General features: G+C 42.8%; 1 long non-coding RNA gene across 1 annotated transcript in view; it reads right to left on the bottom strand.

Annotated features, from left to right (window-relative positions):
• The window catches only part of LOC132418344 (uncharacterized), a 122,681-nt gene extending 112,164 nt beyond the window's left edge, over nt 1–10,517 (bottom strand). Inside the window, exon 1 of the long non-coding RNA XR_009517984.1 lies at nt 10,432–10,517. This is a non-coding gene — a long non-coding RNA (uncharacterized lncRNA). The remainder of the gene's footprint in view (nt 1–10,431) is intronic.
• Nucleotides 10,518–12,210: the final 1,693 nt, after the last annotated feature.

Genomic DNA, 12,210 nt, shown 5'->3' with positions numbered 1-12,210 from the left:
CCTGTGTTACAATCAACGAACCTACATTGACGTATCATTATCACTCAAAGACTGTATTTTACATCAGGACTCACTCTTGGTACTGTACATACTATGAGTGTCAACAAATGTATAATGACATTTGTATGCCATAATAGTATCAAACAAAATAGTGTCACTATCCCCAAAATCCCGTGTACTCTGCCTATTCATATCTTCCTCTCCACTAAATCCTGGCAACCGCTGATTCTTTTACTGTCTCCATAGTTTTGCCTTTTCCAGAATGTCATAGAGTTGGAATAATATAGTATGTGGCCTTTTCAGATTGGCTTCTTTCACCTAGTTATTACTAGGTGAAAGTAATATTCATGGCATGATAGCTCATTTCTGTTAAGCACCGAATAATAATCCATTGTCTGAATATACCACAGTTTTCCCATTCACCTACTGAAGGACATCTTGATTTCTTCCCAATTTGACAATTATGAAAAAAACTGCTATAAATACCATGTGCATGTCTTTGTGTGAACATAAGTTTTCAACAGCTTTGGGTAAATACCAAGGAGCGCAACTGCTAGACTGTATGATGAGTATATTTAGTTTTGTAAGAAACTACCAACCTGTCCAAAGTGGCTGTACCATTTTACATTCCCACCATCAGTGAATGAGAGTTCCTATTGCTCCATATCCTCGTCAGCATTTGGTGTTGTTAGTGTTCCAGATTTTGGCCATTCTAATATATTTGCAGTATTATCTCACCGTTGTTTTAATTTGCAGCTCCCTAATGGTATGTGATACTGAACATCTTTTCAAATGCTCACTTGCTATCTGTAAATCTTCCCTGGTGAAGTATCTTTTCAGATCTTTTACCAAGTTTTTAATAGGGCTGTTCATTTTCTTATGATTGAGTTTTAAGAACTTTTGTATATTTTGGATAGTAGTCTTTTATCCAATGTGTCTTTCACAAATATTTTCTCCCATTCTGTGACTTATATCCTCATTCTCTTGACAATGTCTTTCACAGAGCAGGAGTTTCTAATTTTATTGAAGTCCAGCTTACCAATTATTTCTTTCAGGGATCATGCCTTCGGTGTTATACCTAAAAAGTCACCATCATACCCAAGGTCATTTAGGTTTTCTTCTGTTTTATTCTAGGAGTTTTACATTTAGGTCTGTGATCCATTTTGAGTTAATTTTTCTGAGGTATATAAGGTCTGTATCTAGATTTATTTTTTGCATGTGAATGTCCAGTTTTTCCAGCACCATTTATTGAAAAGACCATCTTTGCTCCATTATATTGCCTTTGCCCCTTTGTCAAAGAACAGTTCACTATATTTATGTGAGTCTAATTCTGAGTTCTCTTGTTACATTCCATTGATCTATCTGCCTATTCTTTGGCCAATACCACATTACTTTTATTATTGTATCTTTATAGTAAGTGTTGAAGTCAGGTTGTATCAGCCTTTTTTTTTTTTTTTTTTGCAATACGCGGGCCTCTCACTGCTGTGGCCTCTCCCGTTGCGGAGCACAGGCTATGGACGCGCAGGCCCAGCGGCCACGGCTCACGGGCCCAGCCACTCCGTGGCATGTAGGATCTTCCCGGACCGGGGCACGAACCCGTGTCCCCTGCATCAGCAAGTGGACTCTCAACCACTGCGCCACCAGGGAAGCCCTGTATCAGACTTTTGACATTGCTATAATCTTGCTATAAACTCTTATTAGTTCCAGGAGCTTTTTTGTCAATTATTTTGGATTTTCTTCATAGAAGAAAATCCAGTCAAGTGGGAAGAGAAGCTGGGGATAGAGTTGTCCTGCAGAAGCATCAACTGTGTTTCCCAAGATTAACACAAGCTTGACTGGAGATACAGGAAGTAATGCCGGACTCATGCAAATGAAGTCAAGGATCTAAGGTTGAAAATGCCAGGCCAAAATATACAACAAGAGAGTTGACGGAAAGTGAACTGCACTTCCACCACATACAGAAAAAAGGTCTGTATTTTTCATGGTTGACATGAGAACCCCATGAAAGTGAGTGTACTGATTCCTTTTAAAAGAAAGCAGTGAGTAGGAGCACACAGAGAAGCAGATGACTCCAACAGGCAATCTGAGGTCGCTTTAAGAAACTCTAATGTGCCCATAAGTGTATTAGCTGAGGATTTCCTCCACATCACAGAGCCCTAAAGCCTCATTACAATGTGACATACCATGTGAGGATATGTTGTTCTCCATGTTCACTTCTCTTTCTGGGGATCCCATCAAGAGTACTTACCAGGGGGCTTCCCTGGTGGCGCAGTGGTTGGGAGTCCACCTGCTGATGCAGGGGACATGGGTTCTTGCCCCGGTCCGGGAAGATCCCACATGCCACGGAGCGGCTGGGCCCATGAGCCGTGGCCGCTGGGCCTGCGCGTCCAGAGCCTGTGCTCCGCAACGGGAGAGGCCACAGCAGTGAGAGGCCCGCGTACCGCAAAAAAAAAAAAAAAAAGAAGAAATAGTGACCAAATTCGAATCTGACTATGCTCTAAAGTTTTATAACAACACAGAAGTCATAGTGAGGACTGCAGGAGAGCCATGCATGTTTGCACTATTTGATAACACAAGGTAGGAGATTAAGACACATTGTGTCTTAATTTTCTTCCCCAAAACATATACTTCTATTATTTTTAAGGGACCTTTGAAATCACAAAAGAAAAGACACTCTCTGAAAAAACTCCCTGGTTTAAAGACCCCTGCATGGAGGTTGGGATACAGGTAAGCAATGAAATGATGTACTTTTAAAATTATACTCATGAACCTCCAGAAAACTCACCTCCTGGAAGGGCCCATCCATAAACATGTCAGTCCTCATTCCAACATGAGAATTATCTCCACATGCAGTCCAAAGAAAATCTTAACCATGCAGATGGGAACTTATGAGGCACAGTGGTTAGCGCCCCCGTTTCCGTACAGCTGAAAGCTTTGGCAATCTTGGATGCCTTCAAGCCTTGACCACTGCATAAAGCTCCTGATTCATATCAGAGGCAGGATACTGAGTGCTACCCTAAACACCTCTGTTCTTCAAACCCAGCACAACTAGCAGGGCTCCCTCAACTGCCAGACAAAAAGGAAGTTGAGGTTTTGTATTTTTAAATTTGTCTTTTAAAATATGAAAAAAGTAGTCCCTTGAGAAAACCCACTTGTATAAAGTCCCCTGTTTGAAGGATGGGGTTAAGTTTGGACGAGAAATGATCCTCCACAAAAACAAGGAGGCTACTAACCCAGAGACCTAAAGGCAGTTATATATATGATGAGGTCTGCACGTACTCTGACAAGTCGCAGAACACCAGGATAAAGGGACACTGGTTACATCCACATTGCTGGTTACACCCACAGACGGGTTCCTAGATTACTCCCAAATCATCACCATTTTATCACTTTCTCCTTTCCTTATTCTCTACTGTTCCCCACGTCTCTTGTGTTCTCATTCATTTTGCTGAGTGATATATACCCAAAAAAGCTGTGATTCTCTGACTGAAGACAGGACCCCAATCATTAAAAGAAACTTTCACAGGGTTATCTGGGAAAGAAGAAGACTAGTAGAATCCATTTCCACATACTCTTCTCCCATACATATGGTTTCCTACGTCAGATGGGCCCAAGAATGACTATGGAGCACATCCAGTGTCTCTTCCCTTCCTTTCACTGGCAACTTGTCCTATTTTGACCTTCAGGTTCTCACCTATATTCTTTTAAAAGGGCAGTGTAACCTTATCAGTCTCCAGATAAAGGGGATTAAAAGTCACATGGAGTAAATCTGTCAAAGGAAACTGAGTCGCTAATAGCTCATGCCATATGGGTAAAACAAGGAGATGGGGCTCCCTGAGGTACCACCACCAGCACTCACAAAAGTTCGGATCACGCTTTCTACTTTGGTGTTTGGAGACCTAATATCACAATCCAAGTGGCAGAAGGAGTACAAAGGCAGGGAATTCATATTTCCTAAATTGGTCACCAGGATTGAATTAATACCTGAAGCTGGAATCAAATCAATAGCCAACAAATAACCAAGTCTTTTCAGGGCCCTTTGCAGATACAAAAGAGGCTCCCAGAGAATACCAGGAGAATCTAAATACCCCCACATGACAGCTGGCGGATAAGTTTGGACGGGAGATAATCCCTATGAAATTCTCTTCGAGAGCGATGAGGAGGCATTTATTCCAGAATGAACTGAAATACTCACATATGTGGCAGAGTCTTCATGTACCCTGACCATAAAAGAATGAGGGGATGAAGCGATACTGGCTTTCTCCCACTTTTGAGGTAAGTAAACTGGATAAGGAAGTGCACTCAAGTGCCTACAATTAAGGGTGTAGTGGGTGAAGGTACTGTGGTTCTGACACGTCTCTGAAAGCCTGCCTTCATAGGATGATCTAAGTGACACATTCTCAAACATAAAAGTTTTGCTAGCGACTCCAAAGGCCAAAACAATAAACGCAAAGTACCTGATATTCCACAGCAAGGTTCTGAGGTATCTTACCAAAAATTAAACCAGAAATGGTTCAGCTGGCATTAGCCCACTGCACAGGCTTCTAGGATATAAAAAGTTGAGTTGGAAGGAGGAAAGGCATTTTGGAGGGAGTTGTCAGTTTAGCAGACATTTTCTTACCAATCCTGACTCTGGGCCTCCCTCCCCTTTGCCTAACCTTGCAATTAAACATTCTATTTAAATAGGAAGTACCAGCTGGGGAAATGCCACATTTAGAGCCCAAATTTATTTTCTAAATTGTGTGCTCCACTGGGTCCAAAATACTGGTTTTCTATCTATCTTACTCAGTCTAATCTCAGAGAATCTATGCAATCTGGAACGATATGGGGCCTGAAAAATCCAGTGAAATTCCCATGAAGCTGCCGACTACTGGGTTTGTTTTCCTCTGAAGGTGACACCATTGTCTGCTTGGATGTGATAGGGGAATAAAAATATAAAATGCAGTCCTAATAAGAGTCCTTGCATGTTGCTCCATTTGTAACGCAGGCGGGGATGTCAGTGCCATTCTTTGCAAAAGCATCTATTACATCTGTGGCCAGAGGGACCCTGGAAAGGAGATTAGGGTGTCACATCTAGTTCTCCTGCCTATAAGATATGGAGATCTCTTTTGTACTTGTGTGTGGCTGTCACTTGGGGCACATTTAGCAGGCCACCTTGGTCTCATGTGCTGGAATTACTACGTCTTATTTTGGGGCCAGATTCTGAATTGAAGATGGACTACCATGCCCTGTGTGGTGGTCTATCCAGGTGACCATGATCCTAACTTTGGCAGTTCAGGTCTGATGAGCTTGATGATCTTACTGATTTTCATCTTGGAAGGGTCCTTATCCATGTACCTCCACGGAGAACACAAAAATAGGTGTGCATCTTGGGTAATGTGCAGATGATTTTTGTTTCCGGGGAGCTGAGATATGATGATCCAGTCAGCACACTGTCAGACACCAGACCAAACTGTAAACTCACAGATGACTGCCCATGAGTGATTCAAAACGTAAAAAGGTGCATTTGGGGGGATATTTTTCCAGGGCAAGCACCATAGCCCGCATCTCCACTTTTCTTTGGGGTTAGACAGCTTCCGCAGCCCACTACAACCCATCTGCCTTAAACTTAGCTGATGAGTCCATTAATTAGACGCAGCATCTTCAGGAGCCTAGGTGTATCAAAGACACCGGAGGCTGAGGTGCTGCCACAATATCTGCATCTGAGACAGCTACCTCTGGAGAGTGACCGGCTATCTTTTCCTGCACCTCTGAGACACCGTTAGAGCTCAGTTTGCTTCTTCCCTAAATATACCACTTTCACATAAAATGGACATTTCCTGTACAATGCCCATTTCGTTGATATTCTCATTTGGGACCAATGCCATGAAATGGGAGCCAGTGTGTAACAATCCTTGCTCTTGTTTTGTTACTCTCTAGATGTCCACTAGCACCCACTAACAAGCCAACAATAGTCTCTCAAATGGGGTACATCATGTGGCAGATTCAGGCAAGGACCATGAACAAACCCTTAAGAGTGCCATTGCCTAGGAGACCATATTTTTGCCACAATTTCCATTCTGCATAAATGTCAGCCACTGACAATTTCCCTAAAAATATGCTGCATAGATGACTGGCCCGAGGGGAAGGGTGGTCTGTACAGCCTGATGGGTAGTTTCTAATGCAGGATGTTGGTCAACTCCAGTGCTTGTCAGGTAATCATATGTATCGGGCTGAGCTGGATCCTCATGTAAACCATGACGTGCACCCAATACTGAATGAGGTTATCATATGCTCTTGCCCCCTTGTACAATCCCCCTTGTCTTCCTGGCTATCTCAAAATTCATTCTCTTTACTCCTTTCTTTCCCCTTTTCTGTTTCTGTCTAGTTTTCTCCAGGTATCCCCTGTTCTCACTCATTATGCTGAGTGATATCTCTAAATAATGCAGTGGGTCTTGGACTGAAGGAAGGACCCCAATCACTGAAGGAGACTAAGTAGAGCTGGGCAAGGAGAATCCTAGTCCCATTTCCACATATTCATCTTCCATATGTCTGGTTTCTGAAATTAGATCTGCCTATGAATGGCCATGGAGAACTTCCAGACTCTCTTCCCTCCCTTTTTGCAAGAGACTTGACCTATACTGATATACAGGGTCTCACCAGTATTTTTCCAAAAGGGCATTGTCAACTTAGCAGCCTCTAGGTGAGGTGGCTAAAAATACCATAGAGTAAATTTTTCCAAGAGGGACTTCCCTGGTGGCACAGGGAATATGCCACCCCACGCACCCAATGCAGGGGGCCCAGGTTCGATCCCTGGTCAGGGAACTAGATCCCACATGCATGCCGCAGCTAAGAGTTTGCCTGCCACAACTAAGACCCAGCACAACCAAATAAATAAATTAACTAAAAAAATTTTTTTCCAAGAAGTTGGGGCCCAGATGGCCAACATCATAGGGAGCGCAACCTGGGTCAACATGGAGATAGGATCCCTGAGGTGCTACCACTTCACATGCTTCCAAGCATGAACTGTATTAAGATTTTGTATTTCTCATTTATTTCCACTTCAATACATAGAGAAGGTATTAAACTATCTCCCATATAAAGGTGAAGCAATTGAGGCACAGAGAGATTTAATGTCTCTCCCAAGGCCACCAGGACAATAAACAGAACCTAAATCACCTGGCCCCAAAAGCAAGAGGAAGAGAAGGTTTCACATCAGATGCAGGTGCCATCCCATGTCCTGAGCAGATCAAACTCCCCTTTCACAGTTATTCTGAGAATACAGCAATACACAGGCACTACCACTTTACCTAAAGTAAGTAAAGTACAAAAGGAAATGCACTCATTGTGCCTACAATTAATGGTGTAGCAAGTTAAGGAGGCGCAAGTCAGACATGCCCCCAAGTCTGTATTGAACAGGATGTAGAAAGCAACATGTCCTCTACTGTAAGAGATATGGCACAGACTCCAAAGGACAAAACATTAAATGCCCAATATAACCATATTCTAAAGTGAAGTGCTGGGCATCTTGCCAAAAAACTGATCAAAACTGGTTCTGCTGGCATTATCCCATGACCAAACGCAAAGATATAAAATAGTTTAGTTGGAAGAAATATAAAATTTTCAATGAGAGTTGTCGATGTGGTAGGCATATTTTGCACCATCATGACTCTGGGCCTCCTTACTCTGCTTCTAAAAGACATAATTGTATGTCTATCCCAGTCTCCCAATTCCTCCCACCTCCCCCTTCCCCCCTTGGTATCCATACATTTGTTCTCTACGTCTGTGTCTCTATTTCTGCTTTGCAAATAAGATCATCTATACCATTTTTCTAGATTCCACATATATGCATTAATATATGATATTTGTTTTTCTCTCTCTGACTTACTTCACTCTGTATGACACTCTCTAGGTCCATTCACATCTCTACAAATGACCCAGTTTTGTTCCTTTTTATGGCTGAGTAATATTCCATTGTATACATGTACCACATCTTCTTTATCCATTCACCTGTTGATGGACATTTAGGTTATGTCCATGGCCTGGCTATTGTAAATAGTGTTGCAATAAATATTGGGGTGCATGTGTCTTTTTGAATTATGGTTTTCTCGGTATATGCTCAGTAGTGGGATTGCTGGGTCATATGGTAGCTCTATTTTTAGTTTCTTAAGTAACCTCCATATTGTTCTCCATAGTGGCTGTATCAATTTACATTCCCACCAACAGTGCAAGAGGGTTCCCTTTTCTCCACACCCTCTCCAGCATTTGTTGTTTGTAGATTTTCTGATGATGCCCATTCTAACTGGTGTGAGGTGATAGCTCACTGTGGTTTTGATTTGCATTTCTCTAATAATTAGTGATGTCGAGCAGCTTTTCATGTGCTTCTTGGCCATCTGTATATCTTCTTTGGAGAAATGTCTATTTAGGTCTTCTGCCCATTTTTGGATTGGATTGTTTGTTTTTTTGATATTGAGCTGCATGAGCAGTTTGTATATACTATTGATACTATGTATAAAATAGATAACTAATGAGAACATACTGTATAGCACAGGGAACTCTACTTATGCACTGTGGTAACCTAAATGGGAAGGAAATCCAAAAAAGAGGGGATATATGTATATGTATAGCTGATTCATCTTGCTGTACAGTAGAAACTAACACAACATTGTAAAGCAACTATACTCTGATAAAGATTAATGAAAAAAAGAAAATCGGATAGGAAGGCTTTGAGGTGTTTTACCCTAGAATTACAAGTGCAGTGCTTATAGACAGAAAACCAGTAAACTAGAACAGAAAGTCAAGAGATAGTACATATGAAACTAAAAACAGAAAAAATCTGACATCTCAAACCATTCAGGGAAAGAGAAACTGCATAAAAATAATCTGCAAACGTATCAGATACATAAATGTAAAAAAAAACTGAAATCACACAATTACTAGGATAAAATATGGATGATTTCCCCCAATAACCTGTTGAGAAACTCTCTTTCTAACTATGACTGAAAATCTAAGTGCAATAAAATAATCGATAATAAATAAATAAAAGACATAATTAAACATTCTTTGTAAAAGGGAGGCTCCCTCCTGGGGAACCGCCACATTTAGAACTCAAACTAGGTTTCTTAAGCAAGTGTTCCACTGAAAACTGAGCAGCAGTCATCCCTTTCTCTTTTTCAGTTTCTTCTATGAGAATCCAAGCCATCCTGCAGTGGTACCTGCTACCTGGCTATTCAACAGAGCATCACCGATCCAGCAAACATCTCAAGTAGCTCAAAATGCTGAGTATTTCTCCCTACAATCAGGCATCATTTCCTGATTGGATGCAGCCAACGAATCCCAAAATGAAGCAAAGTCTAAGTCTATTACAGAAATTCCCCAATCTGCCCTGAGAATGGGTTTGGCAATACGATACTCAGAAAAGGTATCTACTGCTGCCTATGACCAATGGTACACTTGAAAAGAGAGTAGAATACCAGCTCTAGCATTTTTGTCTCTGGGACCCAGAGATCCCCTCTACTCAACTGTACAGTTGGCACTCTGCACATTTCCATGATTCCATGGCCTCATGTGATGAAATCTCTAGGTCTTGTTTTGGGCCAGGTCCCAAACTGCAGATGAATTACCACTGCAGTTGGCACTGGTCCTAACCTGGGCAGGACATGTCTGATGAGCTTGTTGATTCCACTGAATTTCCCTCAAAGGGTCTTTATCCACGGGTGTTCATAAAACACATGAACAGACGGTTCATGTGCACCTTTAGTATTCTGCTGATAAGGTTCACTCCAACAAAGGCTAAAACTTGATCACCCAGTCTTTCAGCTGCCAGCCACCAGCCCACACTACCAAGACATAACTTCTACCAGGAGTCGGTAAAAATGTAGCACGATGCATTTGGGGGCTTATTCCCCAGGACAAGCACCACAGCCCAAACTCTACTAATTGAGCAGAATTCCCATTGCAGGTACAGGTGTAAATGCTTTTCTTTGGTACTGTGCAGCTACATTGGCTCACATTCACCACTAGACTTTAATTTAGTGGATAAGTCCATAAACTAGACCCAACCACCCATAAGAAACTTGGTATACCAAAGCCACCAAGTAGCCTGAGTTGATGACTCAAATCCATACATCTAAGAGAGCCATACCTGGAGAGTCACTGGATACATTTTCCTATAGCTAAGAGACACCACTAATGCCCAGTTAACTTCTTTCCTTGGTGTGCCACTTCCACATAAACATGAAGGCTCATTGGGTTCTAACAACTTTATGCGTTTCTCATGTTACCAATCCCTTGATAGGGATACGAGGGTTTAAAAACCCCTGCTATTGCTTTGTTGCTCTCTCGATGTCCATCATTACTCACTAGCAAGCCAGCAACAGTCTTTCAAATGGAGTGTGCTCAGTTGCGGTGTCAGACTAGCACCAAAAACAAAAGCACAAATGGCAACGTTACCTTGACATCCTCAAAGAGACTGAGCTGCCGGGCTTCCCTGGTGGCGCAGTGGTTGAGAGTCCGCCTGCCGATGCAGGGGACACGGGTTCGTGCCCCGGTCCGGGAGGATCCCACATGCCATGGAGCGGCTGGGCCCGTGAGCCATGGCCACTGAGCCTGCACGTCCGGAGCCTGTGCTCCGCAATGGGACAGGCCACGGTAGTGAGAAGCCCACGTACTGCAAGAAAAAAAAAAAAAGAAACTGAGCTGCCAATGTTAGACATTATATTAATGACAATTTCAGGAACATTTTTGAGTGCCTTTAGTGGCATTAATAGACTATAAGCCATTATTTCACTGATGTATGAATGTGAACAATGACATATTAGAAAGAGAAAACAAAACCCCAAAGTGCATCATTTCCTTATTTGGGTGGCTATTTCTTAATATGTGACTGGTTAATCTAGTGCCAATTACTAAGAAGTTGGACCAACTCTCTAAAGCAGACCATCTGCTGCTCTTGTCCCTTCCAATCTAAATAATGTCATCCATGTAACGGTACCGGGACACCTGTGATGAGGTTTCAGCCTTCCGTGCTTTCTGACCTATCTGCTGGTGGAAAACTGCGGGTCTCATCGCATTGCCACATTAACGTATAACATACTCTGACCCATGAAGTCAGACTCTAATCACAGAGGTTCCGTGGGAGTTGAAAAAAGCATTAGCATTTCCATCACTGCACACAAGACCCTTCAGTATGCACAGCGGAGTCCAAGAATGTTATGATATCGGAACTATAAAGGCCAGGAGGACTGCTGCCACACAGAGCTTCATCTACAGTGAGGCATCAAGTACCCTTCATTCTTAATCTGGCTGCCTAGGGATACTGTAGGTGGTACAGCCTCTTTAAGCACATCCACCTCCATTAGTCCCTTGGTCAAGGTAGAGATCTTCTTTTATACATCCTTCCAATCAGAACTCTGCCCTGCTTTACTGATACCTCATGGCTGGGTTGGGGCAGCCTGCTGGGCTCCCAGTTGTCCACTTGTCCCAGCACCACTGTTCTATCGTGGCACTTCCCCATTGGGAACACCCCTACAATCAAGAAAAGAATTACATAGACTTAACACAACTCTTCCCACACTCAAGCAGTACTGGTTACAACAACGTGTGTGAGTCTTGATCAGCTGTGTGTTTAGATCTGGCTGGGGAGTGACGTGCCTCTCCACCTCCCACAGAAGTTAAGTTTTGTGTTCTCCATGTGGACGCACAGACCCTGAGAAAGGGAATGTGGTAAGCCTTTCACTCGGAAGAAGGAGGAACAGGGATTATTTCCCCCTTACTTCAAGCAAAGGACAAAGAGCTTCAGAAAGTCTGTCTTATGTCCTGTGGAGTCTGCAAAACAACCATAAGACAATATCTGGCTCATGCAATGAAGTCAAGAACCGGGGGCTAGAGCTGCACCTGCCGGAAGATACAGTAAGAACGCTGGCCTGGGAGTGCACTGCGCTTCCACCACATGCACAAGAAAGGACTGTGCTTTTCCTGTCCACGTGTGAGCTCTGCAATGGTGAATGACCTGAGCCTGCATTAAAATGAAAGCACTGAAGAGGATCCCTTGGGGAAAAGAGGGAAGCAAAACAGAGTGGTGAGTCACAACCTTCACTGGTCTAGAATGAGTCTAGTGCCCAGTCAGAGAACAGGTACATTCCTGAAAGCCTGCATTGAACGGGAGGTTGAACACATGCCCGCTCAGGTAGACATCTGACAGAGGCCCACTTATGTGTTACACTGTGTTCT

Source organism: Delphinus delphis, chromosome X (assembly GCF_949987515.2).
Source record: "Delphinus delphis chromosome X, mDelDel1.2, whole genome shotgun sequence".
Lineage (NCBI taxonomy): Eukaryota > Metazoa > Chordata > Mammalia > Artiodactyla > Delphinidae > Delphinus > Delphinus delphis.
The sequence above is the reverse complement of the archived record's forward strand: the minus strand, read 5'-3'. Positions and strand labels throughout refer to the sequence as shown.